At 40.6% G+C, this 17,344-nt stretch overlaps 1 protein-coding gene across 1 annotated transcript in view; it reads left to right on the forward strand.

Annotated features, from left to right (window-relative positions):
- The first annotated feature begins 2,646 nt into the window (after positions 1-2,646).
- The window catches only part of LOC126236495 (mediator of DNA damage checkpoint protein 1-like), a 36,686-nt gene continuing 21,988 nt past the window's right edge, over positions 2,647-17,344 (forward strand). The window contains exon 1 of the mRNA XM_049945851.1: positions 2,647-2,755. The gene's annotated coding sequence lies outside the window, so the exon portion shown is untranslated. The remainder of the gene's footprint in view (positions 2,756-17,344) is intronic.

Consider the following 17,344-nt stretch of genomic DNA (forward strand, 5'->3'; position numbering starts at 1 on the left):
AAAAAAACATTGGAAAGTGGTCTTGCAGTGAAACCTATCATACACTATGAAGTGAATACACGGTGCCAAATTGACTTTATCGACATGCAGGCAAACCCAGATAACAGGTCAAAGTTCATACTTGTATACCAAGATCATTTGACAAAATTTGTTATCCTCCACGCACTAACTTCGAAAAGGGATGATGAAGTAGTATATCATCTTTTGGACATTTTTACCACCTTCGGTGCCCTAAGTATCCTTCATTCTGATAATGGTAGAGAGTTTCGTAACCAAGTCATTCAAAGTTTATGCGGGTTGTGGAGTAATATAAAGATAGTCCACGGCAAGCCGAGGCACAGTCAGTCTCGGGGATCAGTCGAGAAAACAAATCAAGATGTCGAAAATTGTTATCAACTTGGAGGCAACAAATGAAACTTCAGAATGGTGTGAAGGGCTGAGGTTTGTGCAAGCAATGAAAAAATAGGGCTTATCATGAAGGGATCAGATGTTCACCTTATGAAGCCATGTTTGGGGTTCCAATGAAAATGGGCATTGTGACCGCAGTTTTTCCATGTAATTTAATAAAAAATATAAACACTGAAGAAGACTTCGAAACAATGTTAAACACCACTTCCACTGACGGCCAAGGAATTGATGCCAGTGAATCAGGTACTGGAACAGAAGGAACAGAGGTAGAAAGTGAGGCTGCAGCAGGCGAGGAAGCACCAGAGGCACAGGGTTTGACGACAGCTAACAATGAAACACTGGCACCCGCTGATGGTTGTGACGAGACGCTGACAACTTCCAGCAGTGTTAATGAAGTGAAACGAGTACGAGAAGCTGCCAAAGAAGGTCTTCAATTGCAGGCAAAGAAAATGAAGGCAGCCTCATGTAATAAAATTCCAAAACCTTCAGTTGGACAGAATGTGAGAAATAAAGTACCAGATGTAGACAGGGCAAAAATTGACGCAAGATCTATAGAAGCAGTAGTGGTGGTGGTTGTTAGTGTTTAACGTCCCGTCGACAACGAGGTCATTAGAGACGGGGCGCAAGCTCGGGTTAGGGAAGGATTGAGAAGGAAATCGGCCGTGCCCTTTCAAAGGAACCATCCCGGCATTTGCCTGAAACGATTTAGGGAAATCACGGAAAACCTAAATCAGGATGGCCGGAGACGGGATTGAACCGTCGTCCTCCCGAATGCGAGTCCAGTGTGCTAACCACTGCGCCACCTCGCTCGGTCGAAGCAGTAGTGATAAATATTCTGATGACGAATTTTATCGACTTGGTACCAGAGCTGGTAAACTGAAGTCATTGCGCACTAGGAACCAATTTACATTGTGCAAGGAAAATTTTATCAACATTGAAGAAGTAGCAAGAGAAGAAATGCCAAACAATCTTTTGTTGGGGGAAAAGGGCTCAAAAATTACAATTGCTTAAAAAAGTGTTCAACTAAATGCTTGTGTATATCGTCCTCTATATTATGTAATTCGAAATGCCCCAATAGTGAGCCTTCTAACAAAAATTAACGTTCACAAGGTAACATTTTTTGCAACACTTTTCACTAATATGGAGTATTGCTCATTATAATCACATTGGAATGCAAGAATGATTAAAATGCATAAATTTACAATAAATACAAACTACTTCAGTAAACTGCTAAGCTGATTTTTTTTTAATGAATATGGTTTACCATACCAACGGTATGGGTACATCATAAGATTTACCAACGTCTCTTGGTAAAAGTTCGAAATCTCTGCATATAATAAGAAATTTCGGACTTTAACCACACTCTGATGGTAAGTCTTAGGTTGCACCAGTTAATTCTAGGATTTACCAATCATCTTACTTTTACACTAACATATACATACACAACTGAATGTACCTCCAAAATGGTAGTACTGTACGACGCATAGTTCTAGAGATGCGAAGTAATAAACTCTAAGATGCGTGAAAAACTAGCTTTTACTTAAAAAGGAACGCAAATTAGATGGTCTTTATTCATCCATTGTCTCATAACGAGAGCAGCGACTTGCAATAGACTTTAAACATAATTTCAAACCTTTATGAAACTTTTTCTCGACCCCCCCCCCCATAAAATGATGAAAAGAAAACATTATCGCTAATAACATTCGGCACATTTGCGGACGGTATCCACAAATACCACGGATGATGTCATTGTACGACGCGTACTTCGGGATATATTTACGTTGCAAACGGGGAGATGCACGAACAACTAGCTTTTTCTTAATATCGAGCACATATTATCAAGACAATATTAATCCAGTGTGTCATAATGAGAGCGCTAGCTACTTCCAACAAAGTGTATACGTGATTTCAGATCTTTTCTAAATCTTTTATACTTGCATGCTAGCCGTCAAATACTTAGCGCATTAACTCATTTGTAAAGCAACCAGCCGTTTGAAGCTATTTCATACATTGGAGTTTCATTCTTTCAAGAATCAGGGTTTTATTGCTAACAATCTGTTATTCAACACAGAGGGACGCTGGTGAAAAGAAAGCAGATAACCCGCCACTATTGCTTTCATAGAAGTTCCTGTTCTGCGCTGCAGATGGCAGCACTCCGACAGTAGCGCCTCTTGCAGCGCTGTGAGGAATCACGACGATCTGAATCTCCGTGTGCGGCTGAGAAGCGTCACTTGCCGACGGCAGCTGGGCGGAGAAGCACGCGTGGGTAACGTCCATCCAAACACCTATTCCGAAGCTCGAGAACAATTCTGAGCAGAGAGGAGCGCGTCTGCATCCCTACTGCGAGGTAGGTCGCGGCACGCTTTAAGTACACTAAGTTGTTTTAAGGGAGTTGAGCGAAAACACCACGTATTTTACCGCGTTTTTTGCAAGAAGCATACAGACAGTATTTTCATAACAAAGAACTTCTTGAAACATATGTTGCATTATACGTTTTCGCTATAAGTGTTTTTAAACAACTTGACAAAAATCTTTCAGATATGTTGACAGTACAGCTTAAAATTAGTTGTCACTACTATAGCAAAAATGTTAATTAAAAATTACTTAAAAACTAAGTGACAAAAATAATGTTGTCAAAGGCAGCGACGCGGTGAAAAATTGGATTCATTGTGATGGAAGTACGTTTCTGAGAGGCACTTTCATCGGATCCATTGATCTCTGCGTTCTAATACTGGCATTTAACACACTATGATAGTAATGGATTTTACTAGGTAACTTCCATGGCTGGCAATTTAGATGTTATCAACAACATGGTGATTACTGAAAAATAAATTGTAGCAAAGTAAAGAATAATTTCTGTCTTGTGAATGTATATATGTTTTCAGATACTGCAATAAAGTGTTTATTTGTGCACAGGTGAATACTAATCCATCCTGTTTATTTGGATCTTACAACTGCGCAGCTGTGTCACGACTATATTATTGAAAATTTCTTGCACATTATTGTAATGTTCGCTATAAGTACTTCCCAGTACCAGTCCTCTACCTGGAAAAAGATGCATCCCAGTATTTTCGGGCAAAATGCACTTCAGACATACACTTAGTGGTGATGGGAATGGTGAACCTCACTTTGCATTGCCTCGGGCATGGATGTGTGTGATGTCCTTAGGTTAGTTAGGTTTAAGTAGTTCTAAGTTCTAGGGGACTGATGACCACAGATGTTAAGTCCCATAGTGCTGAGAGCCATTTGAACCGTTTTTTCACTTTGCACGAAATCTGTTGAGAACCGAAATTTAAACAAAACGATGATAGAAAAATAAACATTTTTTGCACTGAGTTATGAAACCTTAACATATTTTATTCATATTTGGTGTAAAATGCAAGAGACCTAGTAAATGTGAAATTATTACTTGCACGCCATTTTAAGGCGAAGATGACTACAGCTTCGAAATATTTTGAAAAACTATGATTTGGTTCAATAGCTGTGTGTCATTTTATTAAAATTACGTTTCGACCAAACGACAGACAATCTTCAGGTACGAAAAAAATAAAAAACGACGTGTACCATAATTAATGGATGCAATTTCTTGTAATTAGTGTCAGTTTTTAATACCTGACAGTGGTCTGTTTGACAGTAACTGGTAGTTTTAATAAAATGAGATTCAGCTATTGCACTAAATCATGATTTTTCAAAAATTATTATCTATGAAAATTGTTTGTCTAAGAAGTTGTTTGGTCTGTTGAACTGATTATAGCAACAAGTTGAATACTGCTTAAGGAGAGAAACTGTGACTCAGTGCAGTGCTTAAAATACCTTTTACAGTTGTAAGGAGAAAAGAAAAATCTCTTCTTACACTTCATATTTAAAATGCAAGTTTTTTTTTTTTTGTAAATGTAGCTTTAAAAAGTATATTTTACATTATAACCAAATTTTTGTTTAGAAATTTCAAAAAAAGAATACATTTATATCTGTTTTCGCCATTTTATAAGTGATTTACTTTTTCTTTGTAATCAGCTGTAATTTAAAATTTTTCATTGCCAGCTAGAAGAATGGAACCTCAACTGACTCGCCAAGAGTCTTTTGGGAATGCACGATTATCAAAACTGTCCTAGGTACTGCAATAAAGTGGGAGGTCGCATTCAGTAAGCCAGCCGTCGCATCTTGAGCATATTTTACAGTAAACGAAAAGCATAGAGCTAAGTATATCAAGTACGCTGCAAAATGTTTGTTTCCTCCCTTACGAGTTTCTGAAGTCGTTAGCGTCAGGGAAACTTCTTGGTGGTGTTAGCAAATTAGTGCAATGTAAAAATTTTTTGAGAGGTCTGTTCAACTACACTCTGGACAATTTTCGTTTCAGTAAATTAAAACCCGCTTCGTTTTCTATGGCTTCAGATTCACCATTAAGTTAGTCCTTACAGCTAATTTTCCCCCAAAAAAACTCGGATGCAACTTCTTCCCGAAGGATGTCTGTATATTAGACCTGTCATTATAGGTATGTTACAAGCTGAACACAGTACGCAAAAAAATAGGATTATTGAAAGATATGTCAATTTGATTTACATCAGTGACACGAGATGAGCTAGTTCAGTCGACGCGAATTCGCGTACTACGGGTAGGTCCGTAAGTCCTTTACGAGGGGGGGGGGGGGTCTGGCTATATCTTAATTGTTTTGATCGCCTTACTGCTTCTAATTAAATTTTCATTAGTGGTTAGAGAAACATTTCTATGGCACTTTCCACCAAGCAGTAACTTGTCGTCTGTGACACGTTTCTGTACCTTACATGTAACATAGCGAGCTGTCCTCTGCAAAGTCTCCTGCTTTATCCGTCGTCTCTAAACATACGATGAGCCACTAGATTGCAAATAAAACGTATTGTCTTCAAAATAAGTTGATACTGATTTATATCTTTGTAGTTGTTGTGGTTTAGTCCGAATACTAATTTGGTGGAGCTCAACAAGTTACTCTATGCCTGAGTGTTGGAAGGATGGAAAAAGTAAACTGTTTATTACTTCAAACGTAAACACCACAATTGTTAATACATTTGTCCCACTATGGATAAGACGGTCAATGCCTTCATGGAAAAATGTTTACGGTTGCGTACGGAACCGAGATTGTTCCCGGACGTGCCCCTCTTCGTCCGAAGCAAATCAACGGTCACGAATGTCTTTCTTGAGGGCTCAATAACATAGAAATCGCTAGTGGAATGATCGGGACTGTATGGAGGACGTGTAATGGCCCACATGTTGCCAAGGTTGATTCGACTACGCTGTAAAAGTTTCACTGGGAAGTCCTTACATATCCTGCATATAGTCCCGATCTCCCCCCATACAATTTCCATATTTTTGAGCCCTCAAGAAAGTCATTCGTGACCGTCGATTTGCTTCGGACAAAGAGGTGCTTGCTTGGGTACTATCATGGCCTAGGCAACCGCAAACATTTTTCCATGACGGTTTTGACCGTCTTTTCTCACAGTGGGATAATGTATTAACATTTGTGATGATTACGTTTGGAAAAATAAACAGGTTACTTACTTTTTCGATCTGTCTCGTTTTCATTTGACTGCCCCTAATGGATAGCAACAACTATACGTAGATGAAGTGGCTTACATTGGACAGAGTAGTTCGTTGAGCTGCACCAAAATGGTATTCGGACTAGACCACAGATGGCCTTTGCAGTCTGGTCCCTTCAACCCCCACAAACCAACCAAACAACTATATCACAGCAGCAAAAAACAGATATAAATCAGTTTCGGAACTTCCTGTTCGAAACACTGGGGCAGATAGACTGGATGTATTTCCAGGTTAAGTATTTAAAATGCGGCATTGGGTGTATTATGAAGACGACTTTTTTCTAAGGCAATTCGTTTTATGTGTAATCTAGTGGCTCTTCGTATATCTAGGAAAGATACGACGGATGAAAGAAAAGACTTTGTAGAGGACAGCTAGCTATGTTACGTGTAACCTATGAAAACGTGTCACAGACGACGAGTTTTTGCTTGGTGCGAAGTGTCATAGAAATATTTCTGTAACCATGAATGAAAATGGAAATTTATTATTCCTTTTGACGGCATGGTCCTTAGTGACAGTGAGACAAGACAAGCCGTTACGTCGTAGGCGTAGCTCCAAAGAACTTACAGACTTTGGGAACGTAAATGAGGATGTCAGCACCAGAATTTAACCCCGATACACGCGAATTCTTGTCGAATGAACTAGACCTATATCGTGCCACTGATGTAAATTAAATTCACTTATCTTCCAATTACCATATTTCGATGAAGTCCCGACCTCTCCCCAACCGATTACCATATTTTTCAGCCATGAAGAAAGACACTCGTGATGGTTGATTGCTTTTGGACGAAAGGCAAATCTGGGTACAGAGATGGTTCCGTTCACAACCACAAACATTTTCCGTGAAGGCGTTGGCCGTCATGTCTCAGGGTGGCACAAAAGTGCAGTTATGGCGGCTACTTTTGAAATAATGAACAGTTTACTTCCTTTTATCCATTTGTCTCGTTTTTATTTGATTGCCCATTATACATTCATATGAATCTGCTTACCGCAGTCAACGTCTTGGTTTCCCACAACAGCTTTTGTCCCCTATACTTGCCTCCGTTACGAAGCTGACAGATTCTCGGCGCCTCAGAATGTGCCCTCTCAACCGATCCCTTCTTTTAATCCTGTCATAAATTACTTTTCTCCCAAATTTCATTCAGCATTTCTTCATTAGTTGCCGGCCGAAGTGGCCGAGCGGTTCTAGGCGCTACAGTCTGGAACCGCGCTACCGCTACGGTCGCAGGTTCGAATCCTGCCTCGAGCATGGATGTGTGTGATGTCCTTTAGTTAAGTGTAAGTAGTTCCAAGTTCTAGGGGACTGATGACCTCAGCAGTCAAGTCCCATATTGCTCAAAGCCATTCGAACCATTTCATTAGATCTCCGCTCTACCTACCGATCTATTTTTTTTTAATTTATTGGCTTTCGGAACGCGCCCATACAGCCATATGAACAATGTTATACAACGGTTTATTTTGACAATTCAGAGTATATGTTAATTTAAGCAGTAACATGTGCGAAGTTACATAGGCTTAACAAAGGGCAGATTCCGACATAAAACAAGTTTCACATACACAGTATACTGAAACAAGTAAATACACCTAATCTTGAACCTTCTTTTGTAACACCACATTTACGGAACTTATGTTTACGTCTTGTCTCAGCTCCTTATCGCTCACGTTTCACTTCCATACAAGGTTAGACTCCACACAAACACCTTAGTTTTAACAAAACAAACTAGATAATGCCTGTGGTAGCAAAAGTCCGGTACTTTGGTGTTAAATCTGAAAGAAGACACGTTTTATGGGCATTTTAATAGTTCATCGTATGTGTAGAAAAGATACGATGATAAAACGGGGCATTTTGTGCAGGACAGCTAGCTGCGTACTCGTAAGCTGTGAAACGTGCCACAGACGACAAGTTATTGCCTGATAGAAACTGCCATAGAATTATATCAAAAGTGGTAACAACAGTTAATAAAATGTGTTACTCACTGCTCCGTCAATTAAGTGATGATTTCATCACGATGCCGTATTATAGTGTAACACGCCATGTATGTACCACAGTTATTACTGTTTCTTCCCCAGCGCAAAGTCCCAAGCGACTGGAAAAAAGCGCACATGACTCCCGTGTACAAGAAGGGTAAAATAAGGGACCCACATAATTACAGACCAGTATCCCGCACATCGGTCTGCTGCAGATTTCTTAAACATATTCTGAGTTCGAATATAGTATATTTCCCCTGAAACAGAACAGCAACTTTGCATAAATCAGCAAGAGTTTCGAAATTATCGCTCTGCAAATCTCAGATTGCCCTTTTTTCGCATGGCATACGGCGAAGCATCGATGCATTGCAACAGGCAGATTCCATATTCCCAGATTCCTGGAAAGCGTCGTCTGACGCGATTCCCACTCCAGATTGTTAACAAAGATCGGAACGTACATATTAGTTTCCGAGATATGTGAGTGGCTTGAAGGCTTGTTAAGTTCGTTGCCTCAACATTAGAGAGAGAGAATAGTCAGGAGTGCCCCAGGTAAGTGTGATAGGGGCAGCCTTGTTCTATGTACATATAAATCATCAGACGGACAAGGTGGGCAGCAATCTATGGCTCACTGCTGATGATGCTGTGGTGTACGGGACGCGTCGTCGACGAGTGACTGTAGGAGGATACAAGGTGACTTAGACAAAATTTGTAGTTGTCGTATTGAGTGACAGCTTGCTCTTAATGTAGCAAAATGTAAGTCAATGCAGATGAGGAGGAAAAACAATCCTGTAATGTTCGAATGCAGCATTAGTAGTATGATCCTTGACACATTCACACAGACTAAAAACGTAGGCATAACAGAACGTTGCAAAGCGATATGAAATGGAACAATTATGTAAGGATTGTAGGCAAATTTACCAACTTCGGTTTACTGCGAGAATTTTAGGAACGTACAACTCATCTATAAAGGCATAGCGTGTAGACCATTAGTGTGATACATTCTTGACTACTGCTTGGGTCTCGGATCCCCACCAGGTCTGATTTAAGGAAGACATCGAAGCAGTTCAAAGGCGTGCTGCTAGATTTCTTACCGGTAGGTCCGATCAGCATGCAAGCATTACAGAGATACCTCGTGGTCTAAAAGGAGAATTCCTGGAGGGAAGAGCATGTCCTTTCAGCGAATGGTAGAAATTTATTGAGAACCGGTATTTGAGACTGACTGCAGAACGAGTCTCCTGTCGCCAACGTACGTTTCACTTACGGACCACGAAGATAAGACAACAGAAATTAGGGCTCGTACGGAGGCATACAGACGGGCTTTTTTTCCTCGCTCCATTTGCAACTGGAACAGGAAAGGAAATGGCTGGTATTGATACAAAGTACCCTGCGCCATGTATCTTACGGTGGCTTGCGGATTCTGTATGTATATGTAGATGTAGATTACTATTATTGTTATTGTTGATTATTACTTTCCATAGGAACATTACGTATTCGTTATAGCCAGTGTTTGGTGGGAAATTGAGGGAAAAAGAAGCAGACGAGCCTCGAGTGAAACACGAGCACGCTTCTACTCTGCCCTAACGCCGCTGCTAGATGGCTAGTGCTCACGTATGGTTTACAGCAAACACGTGAAACACGGAACCTCGGTTTCTCGAAAACGCTTGAGAAGCGCGTGACACTTGAGCAGCATTTGCTGCACTTGAGAATGTACTACAGTCGTTCAAAAGATGAGTGAAATCACTAACCGCACGCGTGTAAACTTACATTAAAGGAAAGGAATTTCCGGTATGAGTCCGCGATAATCATGAATATTTTAGGAACAAAACCGCCTAGATCGCAAAATAAATTTTATTTCTTTATTACGACGTTTCGGCATCTGCCATCATTAGATACCAAGAAGTTTTGACTTGCAAAGCAAGGCAAGGTATAGATTTTAATATTTACACTGACCGTTGTTTCGCAAGTTCAAACTATTCGATTTCTGATGATGGCAGCTCGACCGCTGCACCCCAGTCTTTTCCATTTCCAACGCACAGTCAATGTACTACCTGGACTGCTCTTAGCGCTTTGGAACTCAGAAGCAATTCCTTCCGCTTGGTTCATGCGGTCTGCAGTGCTTGACGGTCCCTCTTCCCCATTAAATGAAGTCTACTTGGTCTTAGTTTGGCAATGAATGGTCCTTCGCCTTTCTACTTCACAATCGTATCACCAACAGTCCACTTGGCCAGCTTTATGAATGGTTAAAATGTTCCTTATACAGGGTGTTACAAAACGATACTGTCAAACTTTCAGGAAACATTCCTCCCACACAAAGAAAGAAAATATGTTATGTGAACATGTGTCCGGAAACGCTTACTTTCCATGTTAGGGCTCATTTTATTACTTCTCTTCAAATCACATTAATCATGGAATGGAAACACACAGCAACAGAACGTACCAGCGTGATTTCAAACACTTTGTTACAGGAAATGTTCAAAATGTCCTCCGTTAGCGAGCATAGATGCATCGACCCTCCGTCGCATGGAATCCCTGATGCGCTGATGCAGCCCTGGAGAATGGCGTATTGGATCACAGCCGTCCACAATACGAGCACGAAGAGTCTCTACATTTGGTACCGTGGTTGCGTAGACAAGAGCTTTCAAATGCCCCCATAAATGAAAGTCAAGAGGGTTGAGGTCAGGAGAGCGTGGAGGCCATGGAATTGGTCCGCCTCTACCTATCCATCGGTCACCGAATCTGTTGTTGAGAAGCGCACGAACACTTCGACTGAAATGTGCAGGAGCTCCATCGTGCATGAACCACATGTTGTTTCGTACTTGTAAAGGCACATGTTCTAGCAGCACAGGTAGAGTATCCTGTATGAAATCATGGCGGTGAATCGGGGAAGTACAGTACGTATTGATGGAACTAAAATGAGCTCTAACAAAATGGTTCAAATGGCTCTGAGCACTATGGGACTCAACTGCTGAGGTCATTAGTCCCCTAGAACTTAGAAATAGTTAAACCTAACTAACCTAAGGACATCACAAACATCCATGCCCGAGGCAGGATTCGAACCTGCGACCGTAGCGGTCTTGCGGTTCCAGACTGCAGCGCCTTTAACCGCACGGCCACTTCGGCCGGCTGAGCTCTAACATGGAAATTAAGCGTTTCCGGACACATGTCCAAATAACATCTTTTCTTTATTTGTGTGTGAGGAATGTTTCCTGAACGTTTGGCCGTACCTGTTTGTAACACCCTGTATACTAGTTACTCTTGTGACTAGTCCACGTTCGAAGCCACTGAACACTTCAGAGCGGCCCAATCTGTTGTTATTGCTTCTCTACTGACAACACAAAACCTCCCGCCTCCTCTTCTACAAGCAGGTCTCGCCTTTCGTGACATGTGGTAGTAAGTTTCGCATTACGATGGGATGTTCGGATACTTTTGATCAGATAATGTAAGTGCACTTTCTACCTAGACACAAACTCGTGTAGGCAGAGAATTTCACTTTGTTCTGGCATGTTAATTCTTATCACAAATATAACGAAACAATAGTGACAGGAACAGAGGAGAAAACTGAAGGTTGGGTGAGAAATGTTGCTGTTGATGTTGTGGTCATCAGTTCAGAGACTGGTTTGATGCAGCTCTCCATGCTACTCTATCCTGTGCAAGCTTCTTCATCTCTGAGTAACTACTGCAACCTACATATTTCTGAATCTGCTTAGTGAATTCATCTCTACGATTTTTATCCTACACGCTTCCCTCCAATACCAAATTAGTGAACCCTTGATGCCTCAGAACGTGTCCTACTAACCGATCCCTGCTTCCAGACAAGTTGTGCCACAAATTCCTCTTCTCCCCAATTCTGTTCAGTACCTCCTCAGTAGTTACATGATCAACCCATCGAATCTTCAGCATTCTTCTGTAGCACCACATTCCGAAAGCTTCTATTCTCTTCGTGTCTAAACTTATTTATCGTCCACGTTTCACTTCCATACATGGCTACACTCCATACAAATACTCGTACTTTCAGAAAAGACTTCCAGACACTTAAATCTATACTCCCTGTTAACAAATTTCTCTTCTTCAGAATCGCTTTCCTTGTCTTTGCCAGTCTACGTTTTATATCCTCTCTACTTCGACCATCATAAGTTATTTTCCTCTCGAAACAGCAAAACTCATCTACTACTTTAATTTTCTCATTTCCTAATGTAATTCCCTCAGAATAACCTGATTTAATTCGACTACATTCAATTATCCTCGTTTTGCTTTTGTTGATGTTCATCTTATATGCTCCTCTCAAGACACTGTCCATTCCGTTCAACTGCTCTCCCAGGTCTTTTGCTGTCTCTGACAGAATTATAACGTCATCGGCAAACCTCAAAGTTTTTATTTCTTCTCCATGGATTTTAATTCCTACTCTAAAGTTTTCTTTTGTTTCCTTTAGTGCATCCTCAACGAATAACATCGAGGATACGCTAAAACCCTCTCTCACTCCCTTCCCAACGACTGCTACCCTTTCATGCCCCCTGACTCGTATAACAGCCATCTGGTTTCTGTACAAATTGTAAATAGCCTTTCTCCCTGCATTTCACCCCTGCCACCTTCAGAATTCAAAAGAGAGTATTTCAGTCAGCATTGTCAAAACATTTCTCAAAGTCTGTAGGTGCTAAGAACGTAGGTTTGCCTTTTCTTTACTTATCTTCTAAGATAAGTCGTAGGTCAGTATTGCCTCGCTTGTTCCAAAATTTCTGCTGATCCAAACTGATCTTCCCCGAGGTCGGCTTATACCAGTTTTTCCATTATATGTAAAGAATTCGCGTTAGTATTTTGCAGCCGTGACTTATTAAACTGATAGCTAGGTAATTTTCACACCTGTCAACACCTGCTTTCTTTGGGATTGGGATTATTATAATATTCTTGAAGTCTGAGGGTATTTCGCCTGTCTCTTACATCGTGCTCACCGGGTGGTAGAGTTTTATCATGACCTGCTCTTCCAAGACTATCAGTAGTTCCAGTGGAATGTTGTCTACTACCGGGGCCTTGTTTCGAGTTAGAATTTTCAGTACTGTGTCAAACCCTTCACGCAGTATCATATCTCCCATTTCATCTTCATTTACATCCTCTTCCATTTCCATAATATTGTCCTCAACTACATCTATATACTCATTCCGCCTTTCTGCTTTCCCTTCTTTGCTTAGAACTGGTTTTCCAACTGAGCTTTTGATATTCAGACAGGTGGTCCTCTTTTCTCCAAAGGTCTCTCTACTTTTCCTGTAGGCAGTCTTATCTTACCCCTAGTGCTATATGCCTCTACATCCTTATATTTGTCCTCTAGCCATCCCTGCTTCGCCGTTTTGCACTTCCTGTCGATCTCATTTTTGAGAGGTTTGTATTCCTTTTCAGCTGTTTCATTTACTGAATTTTTATATTTTCTCCTTTCAGCAATTAAATTCAGTATCGCTTCCGTTACTTTGTTCTACTAGCTCTCGTCTTTTTACCTGATTGATTCTCTGCTGCCTTCGCTATTTCATCTAAAAACTACCCATTCTTCTTCTACTGTATTCCTTTCCCCTGTTCATGGCAATCGTTCCCTAATGCTCTCTGTGAAAGTCTCTAGATACACTGCAGAACTATCGAGAATATTTTGTAATGCGCCACCAGGAAAAAAGAGATTGAGGAAGTGTAGAAATAATCAGGTAACAGTGTTATAGGAGTGAAAATACTGATCATTGTATGTGAAATCACTTCTTTAGCGAAATTCCCAGAGGCGTTTCCATAAAAGGTTGACGAAAAATTACTGTGTTACTATAACTTTAGAAGAGATCGAAGTTGATTGATTTAGCCGAAGAACGATTTAGGGATGACCTTAAAAACAAGTCCAAGGAAATTATGACACTATTTAGCATTTCGGATTGTGGTGTCAGTAGCAGACCCGTACAAAGGTGATACTCCTCTTCACGTGGCAGAACATCCAAGGCTGCAGCCCCCCCCCCCCCCCCCCCCAATCCCTCCAACGACCTATGTAACTACCGTTATTTAATTTTTTTCGTTTTTTAACATTATAGTAAGTAAGCAGGTTTTAAAAAATAAAGCATTGGATACATAATTGCATGAAAGCTTACTAGAACGTGGCAGTTACGTTCTCCACTTAAAATGAAACTCTCTTTTCTTGTCTAAAGAAGTGTCTTATTTTATTTCTTCCTTCACCAGTGCCAAAGGATCTGGACTTAAAAGCAGAAGCACACAATGAGAAACATACCTACATCAGAAACTGAATACGAATAGTACAGGCAATACAATTTTCACCAGCCAGAACGCTGTGGACACAAAGTATCGCACCATCCTACTATTACTTAGCGTAAGAGTAAACTGGCTCCAACGGGCCATAGAATGAAAAAGAAAACAGCACCGCAGGTGGCGTTAACGTATATCATATGCCACTGTCGTGAAAGAAATACATGTGTTCACGCATTTGCAAGAAATGCATTTGTATATTTTACAGCTGTATATAAGAACACTCGAGTATATGCCATACGTTTAATGTTTATTTCACGCCATCTAGTGTATGTTAGCTTCATCACGCGAAGCTGTTTTACTAATCGTTCTCTGGCCGTATATCAGCTAGTTGGCACTTATGCTTGACAAGAGTAAGCTGGACGCAATACATTATGTCAACGGCTTTCTGGTTGGTGCAAATTCTGCTGCCTGTATAATTTATTTTCAGTTTGCGATGTATAAGGGGCAGTCAGAGGGCTGTGCAGGCCCAACGCTTATGTTTCGGTTTCATATTCCACATATCTCGACAACACAGATAACAAACAAAACAAATTTTCAGTATTATCTAATTATCTTTGGCGCATTTTTATCTGGTACAAACTCTTCGTATAGAGACAGGCGCAAACAGTTCACAGATTTTCGCCCTCAGGTTGCCAAATAATCGTGATTTATTTAGTTTCATAATCGAACAAGGTCCGCCAATCAAAATATTGTAGCACTTTTGCAACCTTGTTATGGAGACGTCGAAATTCTACCTGAAGAAAGACGTCCTGGACAGCTTTAACGCAAAAGGATTTGTCATCGAAATGGAAATTACCTTACAGGTTAATCAGTTTCATCTGCACATGCACGGCGGCACTTTCAACTAAAATGGCAGACGGTCCTGAAAACAACACGAAAACAGTTATAAGACTGCCAGTGTCCTGAAAACATTTAGGGAACTATCCTTATAATTATTTCAAGGCCTCTACGAGTAACTCATCAGATCTCTCGTTTTCTTTAACGGCAGTAAGATTAGGGAACTGGACCGTGTTTGTCAGAATGTGTCCCATCTGTAACTCGAGTTTCTTCTTAAATGCATCCCCATCAAGTCAGAAAGAAGTTGTTTCTCACGTTGCAGTGTCATGTTGTGGGCTGTGTACAGCCAAGTCCACTTAAAATACAAGATCTACGATCCATTCTGGATGTTCTAGGTTTCGCTCCTGCACTCTTTTTTTCTTTCATAAATTCAACACTAGCGAGTTTTAAATCGAAAATCGTTCCTGGCATGCCCCTTGACTTAACCAACGTACTCTGAAGTAACATATAAAGTCTCCACACTCTTCGTTCAGTTTCGTCGAAAACCGTTGCAACTGACATTGGAATAACGTATGCGACTTCAGAAATTTTGCTGTTGACACCACCAATTTCTTCACACGCTGCGTACCAGCAAATTTAACGCTAAGTGCTTCTTGATGTACAGGAAAATGAGTGCTATCTGTCGATCGCTGAAATTTTTCACTCTTTCATTGTCAACTAAATCTTTAAATTTTTTCTGCACGTTATTGTAGTATCGTTTCACAGAAAATTTGCCGTACCTGTCGCCTATGTGACTGCATAATTATCGAGAATTCTCATCTCTCTCTTCTGTTCCTCCCAATCATTTTTAACTGGCACTCCAATGTTTAAACTGAGATTTAGGGGACAAAGCTTTTGAAATTATTCATTTAAGTTATGTAACATTTATTTTGTAATAATTTCAGTGTTGTTTAAATACTCCATGTTCATTTTATTACACCAAATAAAGCCTGCAGTATTTTACTTTTTATCACACAAAATCAAATATTTTTGTAGGTGTTTTAAACGGTACATATAAAGAGACTGACAAATTGTTAGAGAACCGAAGTTTACATTGTGAAAATTTAGTTTATCTCTGTGGGAGATGAATTTTCACTTAAAACTAAATTACAGTATTTGAACTTGAAAATAGAAACTGTCCCACTTAGAACAAAAAGAAAGTCTGCAAAACTGACGTTCACTGCTGCGATCTACATTTTCCTTTACTACCACTGAGAATAAATTTGATGTTAACTAACATTTTAAGTGTTTTAATGGAGAAATAAGAAGGTACCCAAAACCATTGTCCTGAATTTCTTCTTCTGAATTATACTCTCGTTCGTCAGCAGGCTTGTGATCAGTAGCTATTACAAAATTGTCGTCTTTTACGTCTACTTCTTGACGTATACCACTGACTTGTTCCTCTGTTCGCTGATTACTAACTTCATCAAACTTAGGATCGTTAAAATTGACACATTCCTGCGAACACGTTTTGTCCAATACGAAGAAAACAGATACTTTGCGCTCGCAAAATGCCGTGGCTGTTAGATGCGCAGTCGGCTGGAGAAGCGTGGGCAGAGCGGCAGCAGTGGAGGGTCGGTCAGAGCGCTGCAGGGAAAACTCCGAGCGCTGGAGCGTAAGTGCCGTCTCAACTGAAACCTACCGTTCCATTTTTTTGAAAAAACGAGGGTAGTTTGAAATGTTCTCGGGAAGGAATAGAAAAAAAAGTACTTAAATCAGTGAAACTTTTTACTATTTTTCAGTGTAGGCTCCTTGTAGATTAATGTATTTGGTCCAACGATGTTCCAGTGCCTTGATCCAAAAAAAAGGTTCAAATGGCTCTGAGCACTATGGGACTTAACATCTGAGGTCATCAGTCCCCTAGAACTTAGAACTACTTACACCTAACTAACCTAAGGACATCACAAACATCCATGCCCGAGGCAGGATTCGAACCTGCGACCGTAGCAGTCGCGCGGTTCCGGACTACAGCGCCTAGAACCGCATGGCCACCGAGGCCGGCTGCCTTGATCCCATCTCAAAAATGAGTTTCCTCCAGGCATGCAAAGCAGTTGTCAATTCCAGCTATCAGTTCTTCGTTTGAAGTGAATCTTCGTCCACCAATAAAAATTTTCAGCTTTGGGAAGGGATGGAAGTCTGACGGAGCCATATTAGGTGAATAAGGCGGGTGTGCAACAATTCATATCTTAGTTCGTGTAATTTCGCCATAGCGACGGCACATGCATGCGGGCGCGCATTGTCATGTGGCGGCACCCATCTTGCAGATAATTTTTTCATTTATAATTCTTCAGATGACATCTGA

Source organism: Schistocerca nitens, chromosome 2 (genome assembly GCF_023898315.1).
Source record: "Schistocerca nitens isolate TAMUIC-IGC-003100 chromosome 2, iqSchNite1.1, whole genome shotgun sequence".
NCBI lineage: Eukaryota > Metazoa > Arthropoda > Insecta > Orthoptera > Acrididae > Schistocerca > Schistocerca nitens.